Genomic DNA, 17,099 nt, shown 5'->3' on the forward strand with positions numbered 1-17,099 from the left:
TATCATTTACATTAACTAATTATCTACATGAGACAGTTGATTAAAGAACACTGAAATTCAATTCAAATATTCACCAATTGAAATTTGCATTCATTTAGGCAGAGCACCCACAGATAAGGGTATGATGACCTATGTTGAAAGAGAGAATGGAAAAAGAAATGAAAGAAAAAAGAAAGGAAGAAAGAGAGAAGAAGAAGAAGAAGAAGAAGAAGAAGAAGAAGAAGAAGAAGAAGAAGGAGAAGGAGGAGGAGGAGGAGGAGGAAGGGGAGGAGAAGGAAAGAAGAAAAGGAAGGAAGGAAGGAAGGAAGGAAGGAAGGAAGGAAGGAAGGAAGGAAGGAAGGAAGGAAGGAAGGAAGGAAAGAAGAAAAGAGCTCTATTACTAGACTGACTAGTTCCAGGTGGGTCCCCAGGGGGCAGCTACTACTACTACTCACAGAAGTTGTTGTTAATCTTTTCTTCTTAAAGATTACCATGACAAGACATCAGAAGTGGAGCCCAGATGGCAGCATGAAGCTAACATTCTCCTGGACCATTTCCCTATACAAATCTAAATGAAGACTCTGCACAGACATTAAAGTAACAGATCCCACCCCAAAACAAAACAAATCAAAACATCCAAAGAAATTTTTCACTGTGGACATCATGAAGGATCATCAGTAAAGATCTGTTGCTTTGCAAAAAAAGGGGAAGTAAAGCCCAACTAGATGCCAGAGAGTGAAAACCAGGGAATACTTTTAGCCACAGTGCAGTCAGGTCTTGACAGTTTAACAACAGCATAGGTCCCAGCAGCTTTATAGCAAGCCAGCAGGGAGGGTACCAATTCCAAATAAAGTTTGAACCCTGTAAACACTGGGGCAAAAGACACTACAGGGTTGGGAACAAACCAATGCATAGGTTAAAACTGGTCATAAAGGAGGAAACAAACCTCTGCAAAGGCAAGGCCTGGACTGCATAGGTAAAATCTTAGCCAGCAACAAATCATGAATCAGACCCTAGCCCCAGCATAAATAGCTTGTATCTATACTCACCAGGATCAGAGCTCAGATATTTCAAGGTGAGCCAAAAAAATAAAAAGCTAAAAGAGTGCTCCCTATAAAAAGCTACTAAATTGGAAGCAGAAAACAATGAAAAATAATTCATAAAGGAAGTCTCAAAAGAGTCTATGAATTGGATTCAAATCAAAAAACTCATAAAAGAGCTTTAAAAAGAATTTTAAAACCAAAGAAGACAGTAAGAAGAAAAATGGAAAAAAAATGAGAGTCAAGAAGGAAAATTATGAAAAATTGACCAAAGAAATCAACTCCTTTAAGAGTAAAAATAACCAACTGGCTAAAGATAGTAACTGTTCTAAAATAAAATCGACCAACTGGAAAAGGAATGCAACACAGCAAAGAGTAAAATTAACCAAATGGAAAAGGAAGCACAAAAGCTAACTGAATAAAATAAACCCCTAAAATTGGATTTGGATAAATTGACATCAATGAATTTATGAGATTACAAGATTCCATCAAACAAAGTAAAAAGCCTGAAGCAATTAAAGAAAATGTAAAGTACTTTTTTTCTTTTTTCTTTTTTAGGTTTTTGCAAGGCAAATGGGGTTAAATGGCTTGGCCAAGGCCACACAGCTAGGTAATTATTAAGTGTCTGAGACAAGATTTGAACCCAGGTACTACTGACTCCAAGGCCGGTGCTTTATCCACTATGTCACCTAGCCGCACCAAAGAAAATGTAAAGTACTTTTAAGGAAAAAAACAAATGACCTGGAAAAATAGACCTGGAAGAGATAGTTTACAAATTATTGGACTACTAGAAAGCCTAGAACAAAAAGAAAAAAGAAAAACAACCTGAAAAAAATCATGTAGGAAATTATCAGAGAAAACTGCCAAAAACTGCTAGAGTAAGAAGACAAAATGGCCATTGAAAAAACACAAAGAACTCTTCCAGAAAATAACTCCAGGATAAAAACTTCAGGGCTAAAAAGAAAATACTACAAGCAGATAAAAAGAAATAATTAAAATACAAAGAAAACACAATCACACTTACACAGGACTTCTCAGATTCAACACTGAAGGACAGGAGGACCTAAATTACCATGCATCAGAGAGCAGAATACTTTGGATTACAACCAAGAATTTATTAACCTGAAACATTAGCAGATTACGTCAGGGGAAAAAATGAATGCTCAATGAAATAGAGGACTTCCAAAATTTGCTGAATAGAGAATTCAATCTCCAAATGCCAGATACAAGAGGTACATTAAAAAGTAAATTAAAGGGGTAGGGAAAAAATAAATAAATGTTGGTCAAGAACATCGAATTTTATACAGGGCTATAAGGGAAGATAATACAGTTGTGAGTCTTGATAATTGCATTTCTTTTAGGAGAGATTGGATTTAGAGAATATGGTGAATTCTTTTATTTCCACTGAAGAAGACCAAGATGACATCACTATGTTTAAGACAAAAAACTCAGATGAAAAGCAGGAGTGTTTAAACTTACATATCTCAGTTTCCTTTGGCCTACTTTAATTCTTCTCTGCTCACAAAACTTTTCACTTTCTCTGACAGGGGCATCCTATACTGGGCAGTCTGGTGCCAGTTTCTCCCATACCTTATAATCACATGTAAAGTTATGAAGAGAGACTTTCAGAGTGAATCAGTACTTAGATCACTTAAAGATTCTATAGTTAAGTATATCAGAAGTGACTTTAGTGGCAGAGGATGGGAAGCTAATTAGAAGGGTCAGACTTTATACTTCAGTTAAGGGGTTTAAGTAGCTTGGCTGGGGAACTATAAGGGGGGGTATGGGAAAGATTATTCTTGGGGGGTGCAAATGCTTCATGAAATGATTTGGCTTAGGATGGTACTTTGACTCGAGGATTGTGTGTCATTGGAGGATACTTGAAAAGGGGGTAAGGTATAGAATGATATAATTTGATGTGATTCATGATTCTTGAGAAGTATATTTCTAATGAGACAGAATAGAGGAGGGTATTGGTGACTATGAGGCAATCCTGCTTATCAAACAATCAAGCAATCAATAAATCTGTGATTGTATTTTGAGCTGATTAAGTAATCAATCAATTAATCAAGTTTTGATTGATGATAATTAGGTTAACTTGATTGATAGTACTTCTATAGAAAAATAATAACAGGTTAAGAGGCACAAAGATCTGTTATATTAGAAAGAAAGAAGGGAAAGTGTGTACACTGAGTAAATTCTATTCATTAAATTTTTCCTAGGGAGGGAACTAGATACATTCCCACTTGGGTTAAAATTTTTATTCTATTTCATAAGGAAGTGGGGGCAGGGAGGGAAAGGAAGGAAAAGTAAAGATGGGATTAATATAAAAGAAAGGCAAGGGTATAAGTGAAAATAAACTGAAAGTTAAATTTTAAAAGAAAAGTTAAAGGGGAAAGGGAGTAAAACTTTGGTGAGGAGTAATGAAGGAAAATGAAAGAGAAAAATATAACGGGGAAAGATAGCATGGAGAGAAATACAAAATTAGCAATCTTAACTGTAATTATGAATGGAATGAACTCTCCCATAAAACAAAAGAGATAGAAGAATGGATTAAAAATAAGAATTCTACAATATATTGTTTAAAATAAACACATTTGAAGCAGAAAGGTACACACAAGGAAAATGTAAAATACTGGAGCAAATTATATTATGCTTCTATTGAAAAAAAATCAGGATATCAGGGGAAGTGATCCTGATCTCAGAAAAAGCAAAAGCAAAAATCAATTTTATTTAAAGGAATGAGGAAGGAAACTACGTCATCTTAAAAGCCACCATGGGTAATGAAGTTATATTATTATTAAACATGTATGCACCTATGGGTATCCAAATTCCTAGGGGGAAACTTAAGTGAATCACAAGAAGCCTCAGAGAACACATATCTCACAACCTATACCTCTAATAATGGTGGACCTCAACCTGCCTCTCTCAGAACTAGACAAATCTAACCAAAAAATAAGCAATTAAGTAAGTTAAGAAGGTGAATAAAATTTTAGGCAATTTAGATATGATAAATTTCTGAAAAAAAACCTTAATGAGAATAGAGAAGAATATACGTTTTTAGCTGTAGTACATGGTACATATACCAAAACTGGCCATGGGCTAGGGCATAAGAAGCTTATAATCAAATGCATAAAGGCAGAAATAATAAATTTATGCAATTCAGATCATGATGCAATAAAATTGTATGTAATAAAGGGTCATGGAAATAAAAAAAAGCAAAAACTAATTGGAAACTAACCTAATTTTAAAATAGAGTAGATAAAATGACGAATAGTAGAAATAATCAATAAGTATAAACAAAAAAATGATAGCAATGAGACATCATATCAAAATTTGTGGGTTGTAGTCAAAACATTTTAGGGGAAATTTTATATCTCTAAATGCTTATTTGAATAAAATAGGGAAAGAGGAGCTCAAAAAAAGAACATATTAAAGATTCACAATAAATATCAAATTAGATATTTTGAAAATCAAGAGAGAGATTAATAAAATTGAAAGTAAGAAAATGATTGATCTAATAAATTAAACTAAGAGATGATTTTATGAAAAAACAATAAAATAGACAAACCTTTGACCAATATGGTTATAAAAAAGAAAGAAGATAACCAAATTACAAGTTTCAAAAATGAAAAGGGTGAATTAATCACCAATGAAGAGGAAATTAAAGACATAATTTGGAACTATTTTGCCAAGCTATATGCTAGCAAATTTGATAAACTGAGTGAAATAGATGAATATTTACAAAGATGCAAACTGCCCAGATTAACAGAAGAGGAAATAAAATACTTGCATAACCCCATTTCAAAAATGAAATTGAAGAAATCATCAATAAACTCCCTAAGAAAAAGTCTTCAGGTTCAGATGGATTTACAAGTAAATTCTATCAGACATTAAAGGAACAATTAATTTCTTTTCTATTAAAAACTATTCAAAAAATAAGAGTTTTAGCATATTCAATTTATGACACTGATATGGTGTGCTTCTACCTAAACCAGGAAGAACAAAAATGGATAAAGAAAATTATAGACTAATCTCCCTAATGGACATTGATAAAAACTCTTAAATAAAATTTTAGGAAAGAGATTACAACAAGTCATTTTTACATACTACAACATGCTCGGGTAGGATTTATATCAGGTAGGAAGGGATGGTTCAATATTAGGAAAAGACTCAATATAATTGAACATATAAATTACAAAACCAACAGAAATTGTATGATTATGTCAACAGATGCTAAAAAAGTGTTTCATAAAATAAAAAAAAATCATCATTTAAAAAAAAACACTAGAAAGTATAAGAAAAATGGAGTTTGCCTTAAAATAATAGTTAGCATTTATCTAAAACCAGTAACAAATACCATATGTAATGGAGATAAACTAGGAGCATTTCCAATAAGTTCATGGGTGAAACAAGGATGTCCATTATCATCATTATTATGCAATACAGTATTAGAAATGGTAGCTTTAGTAATAAGAGAAGAAAAAGAAATTGAAGGAATCAGAATTGAAAATGAAGAAGCAAAGTTTTCACTCTTTGCAGATGACATGATGCAAATGCAAGAAAATCAGCTATAAAACTATTTGAAATAATTTAGAGATTCAGCAAATTAGCAGAATATAATATAAACCCACATAAATTATCACCACAAAAAATCCCAAGAGCAAAAGATAGAGAAATTTATTTAAAATGTCTGCAGATAACATCAAGTACTTGGGAAGCTATCTCTCAAGGCAAACTCAGAAACTAAAGCTGTATGAACAAAATTTGGGAAGCTATCTCTCAAGGCAAACTCAGAAACTAAAGCTGTATGAACAAAATTTTGAAGCACTTCTAACACAAATAAATTCAGATCTAAACAACTGGGAAAATGCCAATTGTTCATTATTATGTTGAACTAATAAAATAAAAATGTCAAGTCTACCAAAATTCAATTATTTATTCAGTGTCATACCAATCAAATTACCAAATAATTATTGTCCTGAGCTAGAAAAAAAATAGTAACATAATTCATCTGGATAAACAAAACATTAAAAATAACAAGGGAATTGATGGGGAAAAAAAGTAAAGGAAGTGGCCTAGCTCTATCAGATCTAAAATTGTACCATAAAACTGCAGTTATCAAAACTGCCTGGTACTGGTTAAGAAATAGAGTAATGGATCTGAGGTTTAGGAAAGGTTCAAAAGAAACTTTAGTAAATAACTACAGTAACCTACTGTTTGACATTAGCTTTAGGGATAAGTACACACTATTTAACAAAAATTATTGGGAAAAATTGGAAAATGGTATGGCAAAAATCAGGTACAGATCCACATCCTACAACCTAGTCCAATAAAAGGTCAAAATGGATACAGGATTATATTAAATTAAATAGATTTTGCACTAACAAAACCACTGCTGCCAAAATTAGAAGAACAATAACCTGTGGGGGGGTAATTCACAGCTAGGGGTTCTGATAAAGGTCTCATTTCTAAAATACATAGAGAATTATATGATATTTATGTTACAAATATTTCCCGGGTTGATAAATGGTGAAAGCATATGAACAGGTAATTTTCAAATGAATAAATTAAAGCTCTCTCTCTCTCTCTCTCTCTCTCTCTCTCTCTCTCTTTTCATATATATATATATATATATATGAAAAAAATCTTCCAAATGATCACTGATTAGAGAAATGCAAATAAAAACAACTCTGAGGTATCACCTCACACTTACCTGATTGGCTAAGATGACAAAAAGGGAAAAATGATCAATATTGGACAAATTGTTGAAGGGTTGGGACCTTAATGCATTGTAGATAGAGTTGTGAATTCATCTGGAGAGCAATATGGAACTAAGTCTGAAAGCAATAAAACTAATCATACCCTTTGACCTAGCAATTTCGATACTAGGCCTATATCCAAAAGAAATTACAAAAAAATGGCAAAAGTCACATATGTTCCAAAATATTCATAGCATCTCTTTTTGTAGTTGATGCCCATCAATTGAGGAGCAACTGAACAAGTTATGTTGTATGAATGTCTTGGAATACTATTGTTTTATGAGAAACCAAGAATGGTCGGACTCTAGAGAAGCTTGGAATAAATTACAGGAATTGATACTGCGTGAAGGGAACAGAACCAGAGAACATTGTATACATTAACAACAACATTGTAGTTGATCAACCTTGATGGCTGTACTCCTCTCAGCAGTTCAGAGACTTCGCAGAGCCCTCCTTCACTTATATTCAATTCATTTACAAGTCAAAGCATCACCTCCCTAATGCCATGGGTGTCACCTCAGTCAAACTGAGACCTATTAAAGACCTTAACTTAAAAGGTCAAAATCTCCTACTTCATTCAGGATTATCTGCAGTCATCTTCATCTCTGTCTTGCACTTGATTAAGATGCTTCAAGAGGACAAAGTGAGATAAGTGACTTGGCACAGCCCTCCCTCCCTTAAATCCATTTTAATTATAAAGTATGCCTTAAACTCCCTGGAAGTTATGGTCCTCTTCAAGAATAAAGGACAAAAACAACAACATTAGGATACTACTTTTGACTTGAGTACAGAATTCTTAGTCTGTCTTGGATCTGTGTTCCAGGACCACATTGTGGTCAACCAAATTGCAGGGTTGCAGTACAGGTTCAGGGTTGCTTCAGTCTGCATCTCAACCCTTCTTTTGCCCCGGTACAGAGTTTGTAACTATGGAGTATTTGGAGAGTTACATGCCTCATAGCTGAAGGGTCCACAAAGATTTCTTTGTTGTCAAAATGAACTAGACAAAGGAATTACAGTGATGCTTTATAGATTTCATCATCGATTTCCAACCAAGATGGCAGAGAGAAGGCAGACACTGTGCTAAGGTCTGCTGGTTTCCCCTTGGAAATAAAATGAAAGAAACCTCTTAGCAGAAATATGATAAAACCAGAAAAGGGAGCTAAGAAAAGAACATCTACCAAAAGGTCTATCTCCAGGGATCATGGTAAGCAGGGGAGAGAGCAGAGAGTAAGTGGGGTCAGGGTAAAACTGGGAGTAACCTAAGATCAGCCACTGAGACTTTGCACTTGGGAACCAGGGTTCAAAAAACATGGAGTCTTTGGTCTTGGGAACAGAGTTCTGGGGAGCCCCAGCAGGGCTGGAGGGCAAGTTCCAGTACAGAGAGTTGGAGAGTACAGCTGGACATTGATAAGCTTGACCCCATCATTCTTCCCAGAACAAACACAGTAACATCCCTTCCCTGCCCTAGGCTCAAATGTGGGCAGCAGAGTTCCGTCAACTGAACAGGGAGACTAACATTCTTGCCTAGGGCCAAGCCCACATTGTTCAAGGAAAGTTCAGACCCTGCTGCTCCCCCTACCTCCTCTAGGCCTAGGGAAAGTGTCTTAAATCAAAGCCAAAGACTCTCCAGCACCCCCTACTGCATGGCCCACTTGAAGTTACTAACCCCAATGAAAAAAGCCTCTACGGTTTTCAAAAACAAGCCACTGTGAACCATCCCTTCCTCACAAAAGAAGATGCTAGGAAAATGAAGAAAGCCCAACATAAAGGGGTACCATTTAAACGACTTTGAAAGGACAAATCATAACCTAGAAATATCTAGAACTTCTAAGAAGAATATGAATTGGTATACAGTACATAAAGACTACCTAGAAGAAATCAGAAAGGAGTTTAAAATTAAAATCAATTGGAAAAATTGGGAAAAGGAATCCAGGATAAAATTGGCATATTGCAAGAGAAAATTAATATGGGCAGCTAGGTGGTGCAGTGGATAGAGCACTGACCCTGGAGTCAAGAGTACCTAAGTTCAAATCTGGCCTTAGCCATTTAATTATTACCTAGCTATGTGACCCTGGGCATGTCGCTTATTTCCATTGCCTTGCAAAAACTTAAAAAAGAGAGAAAATTGACATCTTGCAACAAGAAACTAATCCATGGAAAATACAATTGGACAGATACAAAAAAGAAAATAATTCTTTTAAATTCTCAATTGGAAAAATGCAAAAAGGAAATAATTCTCTCAAAACAACACTTGGACAAAAAGAAAACTCCTTCAAAAATAGAATTGACCAATTGGAAAAGGAGTTGCAAAAGGAAAATGAAGAAAATTCTTCTCTAAAAAAATGGAATTTGTGGAAATTAATGACTTCATGAGACAACTAGAATCTATTAAACAGAATGAAAAATTTTAAAAATACAGAAGAAAATGTAAAATACCTCATTGGCAAAAGCACTGACCTCAAGAATGGAGCCACTGGGCTTCCTGAAAACATTGAAGAGAAAAAAAAAATCCTGGTCTTAATATTATATGAGTTTGTTGGGGTGGCTAGGTGGCATATTGGATAGAGCATCAGCCCTGGAGTCAGGAGTACCTGAGTTCAAATCCAGCCTCAGACACTTAATAATTACCCAGCTGTGGGGCCTTGGACAAGCCAATTAACCCCATTTACCTTTAAAAACCTAAAATATCATAAATGCTCATGATGGAAAACTGCCCTGATATCAAAGGGCAAAATAGTTGCTGAAAAAATACATCCCTCTAGAAAGGGATCCTATAGTGAAAACAACAAGGAATATTGTAACTAAATTACAGAACTATCAGATAAAAGAGAAAATCCTGCAAGTAGCCAGAAAGACACAATGTAGATACCAAAGATTATACAGGACCTGGCTGCCATTATGGGATTGTAGGGTCTGGAATGAGATATTCCAAAGAGCAAGGGAGCTTGGAATACTGCCAAGAATCCACTATCCAGCGAAACAACCTTATCTTCCAGGGGAAAAGATGGACATTATAAGACATAGGAGATTTGCAGAATAGACTAAATAGAAAATTTGGATACCAAATAGGAGACACAAGAGACACGTGAACAGGTCAAAAAGAAAGAGTAAAGGAAAAAAAACTGCTATCCAATAAGATGAAAATGACTATATCCCCATCTGGGAAAACGATTCTCATAACTCTCAAGAATTGTATTTCTGTTAGACAGAATATACTTAGACAGATGTGATGGACACTCATGACTTATCTGTGATTCTGATAGTATGATTTAAAAACAATTTCTCCATTAAAAAGGAGGGACAGTAAAGAGATGGGAGGATGGAGGAGAATGAATGTGTTGAATCACATTACATAAAGAGGTACAAAAGACCTATTGCAATAGAGGGAAGAAAGGAAGAGGTGAGAATTGAATCTTACTCTCATCAGATTAGGCCTAAAGTTAGCATGCACACCCTCAGTTAAGGTGAGAAACTTATCTTACCTTTCAAGTAGTAAAAGGGGAAAGGGGGTGGGGGCAGGAAAAGAGGAACTAACAGCAGGAAGAAGGGACAAAGGGAAGGGGAAAGGAAGGTGGGGACTGGATACAAGGGAAAAAATACACTGAAGGTGGTGATATTCAGAAACAAAATACTGGGGAATATGGATAAGTCCCAAAGGGGGAAAAATATAAACCAAGGGAAGAAATCATGGAGGGTAATAAAGACTTAGTAATTATAACTTTGAATGTGAATGGGATGAACTCTCCCATAAAACATAAACAAATAGCAGGCTGGATTAAAACCCAGAAACATTCAATATGCTGCTTAAAAGAAACTCATTTGAAGCTGAGAGATGCATACAGAGTAAAGGCAAAAGGAGCAGGATAGTTTTTGCTCCAGTTGAAGTGAAAAAGCAGGGCTAGCAATCATTATCTCAGACAAAGCAGCTGCAAAAATAGACCTCATTAAAAGAGATAAGAAAGGAAACTATATCCTCCTAAAAGGTGCCATAGATAATACTAAATAGGTATGCACCAAGTGGTATCGAATTCAAATTTTTAGAAATGTTGAATAAGTTACAAGAAGAAATAGTCAGCAAAACTCTACTGGTGGGAGAACTCAACCTCCCACTCTTAAATTTAGATAAATCTAACCATAAAATAAACAAAAAGAATGTTAAGGAAGTAAATAGAATGCTAGAAAACCTAGACAAGATAAACCTTTGGAGAAAGTTGAATGGGGAAGAGAAAGAAATATACTTTTTTTTTATGCAGTACATTGCACTTGCACAACAATTGACCATTTACTAGGGCATAAAAACCTAATAATCAAATTCAGAAAGGCAGATATAGTAAATACATCCTTCTCAGAACATAATGTAATAAAAATCACTTGCAATAATGGTCCAAGGTGAGATAGAACTAATACTACTAAGAAACTAAATAGCCTCATTTTAAATAATGAGTGGATCAAACAACAAATTTTAGAAAGGATGCTTTCATCCTAGATGATGGCAATAATGAGACAGAATACCATAAATTGTGGGATACAGCCAAGGCAGTTGTCAGTTGTCAATATAGCTTCAAATGATTACAAGAATAAATTGGAGAATGAGGAAATCAATGAACTAAACATGAAACTAAAAAAAAGCACAGAAAGAGCTAATTAAAACCCCTCAATTAAATACAAATTTAGAAATTCTTAAATTTAAAGGAGAAATTAATAAAACTGAAAGGAAGAAAACTATTGAATTAATAAAGAAAACCAAAAGTTGGTTTTATGAAAAAAAAAATAAAAGTGATAAACTTCAGGTTAATTTGATTTTTAAAAAGAAAGTAGAAAACCAAATTACCAGTATCAGAATTCAAAGGGTGAGCTCACCACCAATGAGGAGGAAATTAAAGTAAAATAGGAAATTATTTTGCCCAACTGTATGCTAATAAATTTGATAATCTAAGTGAAATAGATGAATATTTACAAAAATATAAGTTGTCAAGGTTAAATGAAATAGAAATTAGATACTTAAATAACCCTATCACAGAAAAAAAGAAATTTAACAAGCCATTATTGAACTCCCTAAGAAAAAAATCTCCAGGGCCAGATGGATTCACAAGTGAATTCTATCAAACATTTATGGAACAATTGGTTCCAACTCTATATAAATTCTATGGCAAAATTAGTGAGTACAAAACCCTGCCTAACTCTTTCTATGACAACAAAATGGTGCTGATACTTAAACCAGGAAGAGTCAAAACAGAGAAAGAAAATTATAGACTTATCTCTCTAATGAATATAGATTCAAAAATATTAAATACAATCTAAAGATTTCATCATCAAGATTTGGTCTGCTTCATTGTCTAAGTTGGAAGAGTTTGTGGATGGGAACTCAGTATATTGATTCCTACCACTCCACCATCATGATAATTCTCAAACATTCTTCATTAATATTCTCCCTTTTATTTTTGTCAAAATTTGTTTCAGATATATCAGTTATCCTCTAAATAGTTCACTAGCTTCATATATTAAAATTTGGTAGATTATTTTATTATCATTCTCTTTATAATAGTTTCTAATCTTTCTATGATTTATTCTTTGATATGTTCAATGCCTTTTTATATTTCAGTTAGTTTACACTTGAACTATTTTGATTCTTTTTCAATCTCTGTGTATATGTTTATACAGAATAAAGAACTATGCCTACAAATATATATTATATCTATATCTAGCTAAAATATAATTTCACTCTGTAGTGCAATAAATAAAAATACAGGCATTTGAAAGATCAAATAGTAAGGTCAGAAAGACCTCTGTTTAATGAAGATAACAATGAAGGCAAGTAAAAGTAAAGCTTTTATTGAAGGAAAGTGGAAATCTGCTAAAGAGAGATAAAAGTGGAACATGATTAAAACACAATCAAATTAGTCCTTGGTAGCTCAATATATATAGCAAGGTTAAACATCTTAATTCTGTATGATTTTAAGCAGGTGTCACAATTAACAGTCAGCCATGAAGTCAGGATTTAGGAATAACCAGGTGGGAAAAACTCCTTGTCAAGGAGGACATTGGGGAAACTGAGCCAGAAGGGACTTATCTTGGATTGAGACAAAAAGATTTTCATTTAATTTTGTTTCCATAAACCTACACCTGTGATCTCTTAGGTGTACATTTCCTCTGAGTAGCTTGTTATCTTAACTTGCAGAAGTTCTTCTGAAGGTCCATCAGATAAGAATGCCTAAAGTTAAACCTTAGAATAAAATTCATCATATTCCCAAAGTCTTTTACTACAAATATCAATCTCCACCAGTTAAAGCTCAAGGCTAGAAACAATTGTTTTCACTTGTGGGCTACTATAAGCAATAAAACCAGTACAAACATACATAAGAAATTTCACTTAAAATTCATCATTTGCTTTTGTTTTCTTCTGCAGATTTAATTTGTTCTGGTGTAAAGACAAAATTATTAAAAATCATTTCTGTATTAGACAAGAATTTGTATGTCTACAAAAACCAAGTTTACTGTTTAGAAATTGAATAATTAAAGTTTGCTTATTTCTCAGGGTTAGTTCATCTTGCCCATACTGAATCAACAGGAGTCTCAAAGAAAAGAAGTGGGTTTTCTATCCCTGTCTATTCACCCTTCTATCCAGCGATGGACTATACTTTTCAACTTTGGGGCTTCAACATATATTAAGAGGTCCATCAATTTACTTTTTTATATGCGATAACAAACAGTTGTAGCTAGAACTTCCTCTTTAGGCAAAGGTACAAAAAATATAGACAGTTACAAAACAAAGACTAATAAATTACATTGCTGATTTAAAAACATTTCTCCACTGATTTTTCTTTTTTCTTTGTGTCTTTAAACAATAATAACAGTTAGCAAATTAACAAATTTCAAATTCATTTATCTTTACCTTTACCACTAGAAAGAATAATGTCAAATTAGATCTACAAATTGAAAATTTTTGATGAAGATGTATTTCTAGATGTTTCTTAAAATTCTGTGTTTCCTTTCAAGATTCTCTTTGTAATTCAGTTAACAATCTTACGATAATTAAATTTCTTAACTTGGGTGTTCTTGTTTTCAGTAGTGCAGTTCTAACTTCCCAATATTCTAGTTTATGAAAAAAAGTCCTTATTTTTAATCATAACTGTTAAAGACTTTAACCCTTACTTTGTTAGCTGTGTAGTTTAGCTATACAGTGTCTATGTTATTAATCATATTTACTCTTGAGAGATTTCTGTTGGCATAATTTCCAGAATGCAATGGATCTTAGACTACACATGAGTTGAACTGTATTTGATAGGAATTTTTCTCTAAGAAAATGTTTAAAAAGGAAAAAGGAAGTAATGAGTATTGAAAAATTTTCAGAATGGGATTCAAAGTAGAGTAGGAAATTGGAGGATAGACTATTTCCTTTCAAGGTGTCAATTTCCAGATAAATTTTACCTGCTGGCACCAAGCCACTTTTTTTTAATGATGAGTGATCCTCCTATCCCCTAGTTGTGGAGCAGCGGAAAGGAGACAGCAAAAAAGAAAGTTATGGACAGGGGGATTCTCAGAGAATGGAAATTTTCAGAGGGAGGAAGTTTTGTCTAATTGAAAGATAGGATTTTTTTTATTTATTTACCTGTTCAACATTCACTTCTCTTGACTTTCTATATTGAATTGAGATCCGGAGGTATAAAAAAGAGGAGTATATGCTTCATTCTCAAATCCTGTCCCACAAAGTTTTTCCCAGTTCACAATTGCAGGGGTTCAAGATTGCTGTGGTTCAGCAAAGAGTGAGCCAGAGAGGGAGGATTTGGTCCAGATACTGGGAGGACAGGAGGTGTTCAACTGGTGCAGCAGAGATGGTAGTCATGTCTCATGTAATTTGGATATTTAGGTTCATTTTGGGAGGAGGAGAATTTGAAAAGCAGAGCAGGGATCACAAAGAGAGGGGACATCACCTCGATTCCAAATACAACTGGATGTGTGGGATTTCATTCCACTTACCTTGCTTCTTATACAAATTGCTCAGGTTAGTGACAGTGTCAGAAAATTGTTGTAATTTGAGGTCCTCATCAGAGCAATATTAGGAAAGGAAAGGATCCATTGCATCTATAACTTAGACCCACAGGAGGTGGGGGTTATTCCCAGCCTTTGAGTTTTTAATTTACATTTAAACAGAGAAAGAGATGTCTCAGTTCTATTTCTCTGTTTCAAAGAAGTTTTCCTCCTAACTAGAATTTTGGAAAGGAAACTCCTGGATATCCTGGCAAGGAGGAATGGGGAGTGCTTAGGAAGGAGTCTTATCTCTTGAATTAGTTCTGTCTTCTGAAGTGATCAAGATGCCAGGGGCTTGGTAAGTCCAGGAGAAGGTTTCAAAGGTCCTTCTGGCTAGATCAGGGAGTTAGCCTAATGCATGCTGCTGCAGCTGATTGCTCCCCTGGCTGTAAGTCCCAGGATTCCTTGCTATTCCTTTCTTGTGTTTCAACAGCAAATGAAAAGTCAAAATGTGGGGTCAGAAAGCCTACTGTTAAAAGAGAATAGCAATGGAGGCAAATGGAAAATAAAACTGTTTATTGAAAGAAGAAATGGTCAGAATCAGACTCCATCAATAGATAGTGGGGAGAGTATACCTTTAATTGAGTATGGGATATAGGAAGCAGGATGGCATGGTTTCCCTAGGGACTGTGAATCATTTGGGATCTCCATGTAGGAATGTATTTTGTTTGGAGTCACCAAGGTCAGATTGGGACTTGTTTGGAGTTTCTATGAAGGTTAGGGTTCATTTTCTCAAGAGAGGACACTCAGCAGGGTTCACCTAGGCAAGATTAAAAGCCAGGTCTAGACCCTACAGTATTGGAGTTTGAAAGTCCTGGGTTGCAATCCCATATCTCACTTAACCTCTCTATAAACATAGGTAAATCACTTAATATCCCTCTTTCTTTTTCCTTACATATAGGAGTTAATAATATTTATGAAACTTACCTCCTTATGTTATTGAGAGGCTCAGATAAAATGAATTAAGCAAAGTAATTTGAAAACCTTAAAGTACTGTATAATAATAGCCACTATTATTTTGTACACAGTTCCTCTAAGCCTAGAGTATTTAACTAAACCCCTCTCTCTAGAAAGCATCAAATATCAGTCACCTTTGACAAAATGGTGATGACATTGTCTGGTTTTTGCAACTTCCTAGAATATACTAAATTTGATTATGTCCCTCAGTTTTGATCTGCACATATATTTATATTAAATGTATTTTTTTGCCTTTATTCAGTAAAAATTTCTTATATTTTATTGTACAGACTGGCTCAAATTTGCCAAAAGTCACATAATCATTAAGCATTGATAGCAAAAATCAGACTAATGTTAGGAAGAGCCATTGAAGTTGTAGTTAATAAGAGTTGAGCAAAAGTATTCACAGTCAAATAAAAACAGTTATTAAAAATCCATGATTCCCTCTAGCAATTCTGAGAAACTTGAGAATTCAAGTGGAATAGGAAGATGATATGATTGTCATTGAAAGTTTCCAAGAGAGAAGATATGAAGGTCAGTGGAGTAGGTTGTGGGAGGAGAAAAGAATGTTATTGACAGAGATGACTAATAGATCTGTTTAAGAATTAAGAGTTGAAAGCTTGAGTCAAAATAAGGGAAAACAATAACTATGGACAGAAAGAGTAGGGTTGCAATTAGAGAGAGGGATAAGAGATTTGGACTAAAGAAGGGATTTCAGAGCATAGGGTTGAATTAGATTACCTCTAAGGTCCCTTTTAGTTCTTGATTATGGTACTATGAACCAGATTTCAAGCTCTAACATTAACAGATGAACACAGCGAATAGTTAGAACATAAAATAAGATTATCTTCTTTGACTAAACCAGAAGATGCTTAATAGTGTACTTTCTTTCCATGGTTAGATCAGGGATAGATTTTGCCAAAACTGGTCACTCTGTCCTTCAAAATTTGATTTAATTCTTTAAATTTCATTATAATTTGATCATGACATCAAAATAAATTGTATTAAATAAATCATATAAAAGGCTTTTCTCAAACAAAATTATATGTGTCACTATGTCCTTGGCAAAATTCTTCCTTCAGCAAAGTTTATTTCAGTAGGCTTCCTGCCATTGTATGTATGCTCCCTGATTTGTTTTTCCCTACCTAGAAAGTCTACCTAGAAAACTAGCTTGTATCATATCCTTTTAGGTCTAATCCATCTATATTTATGCATATGTGTATTAGTCAGGTAAAAATGGGCAATATCCACACGTGAAAATATATGTGCATTTATGTATTTAGATATACACACATGAGCACTTTTTACATATGTTCACTTAGATACATATATA

Source organism: Macrotis lagotis, chromosome 1, assembly GCF_037893015.1.
Source record: "Macrotis lagotis isolate mMagLag1 chromosome 1, bilby.v1.9.chrom.fasta, whole genome shotgun sequence".
NCBI classification, from domain to species: Eukaryota; Metazoa; Chordata; class Mammalia; order Peramelemorphia; family Peramelidae; genus Macrotis; species Macrotis lagotis.